The sequence below is a fragment of the Tupaia chinensis genome, unplaced genomic scaffold (genome assembly GCF_000334495.1).
Source record: "Tupaia chinensis unplaced genomic scaffold, TupChi_1.0 Scaffold000147_1, whole genome shotgun sequence".
NCBI lineage: Eukaryota > Metazoa > Chordata > Mammalia > Scandentia > Tupaiidae > Tupaia > Tupaia belangeri.
This window is the reverse complement of record NW_006159617.1, coordinates 10,108,862-10,109,419: the sequence shown is the minus strand read 5'-3', so window position 1 is coordinate 10,109,419 and position 558 is coordinate 10,108,862. Positions and strand designations below refer to the sequence as shown.

Genomic DNA, 558 nt, shown 5'->3' with positions numbered 1-558 from the left:
AAGAACTTTTGTGGTAAGAAATGGACTGGTTTGAGAGGCAGCAGAGACTTTTTTAAAAAATTACTTCTTTAAAATTATAAAATGAATCCATTTCCATGAAATTAAAAATGGGACTAGCAGGCAGCATGGTGGTTAAGACGTTAGATTCCCACATGACTTACTGTGGTTCACATCCTGGACCTGGCTACTTGCTTTTGCACTTTCCCTTTCTCTCTCCAGGGCAAATGAAATAATAATAATAATAATGACTAATAAAATTACATAAATAAATAATTCTTTTAAAACATTTTAAACCACACAGGCTTCTATAAACTAAGGTGACATCTCTTTAGTTTCCCTTTTTATCACCCATATATTTCCCCTTCTCAAAAGTAACCAGCTACAAGTGCTCCTTCCTTTTCTTCTCATTTCTTTTCTTTTTTGAAGGCCTGCTCTGCTGGGCATTGTGTAGTCACATTTAGCACCTTCTATTCTGCCGCATAGACACTCATTGCTTTTTACCTAGAAGGATTCCACTCCTCTGAGCTAACTCACAGCTTTTGAGAAGTCGATGAAGGT

At 36.4% G+C, this 558-nt stretch overlaps 1 protein-coding gene across 1 annotated transcript in view; it reads left to right on the top strand.

The window, feature by feature from the left end:
* The window catches only part of LOC102491536 (transient receptor potential cation channel subfamily M member 6), a gene marked incomplete at its 5' end in the record, with an annotated part of 118,350 nt that overhangs the window by 60,496 nt on the left and 57,296 nt on the right, over positions 1-558 (top strand). The window lies entirely within an intron of this gene.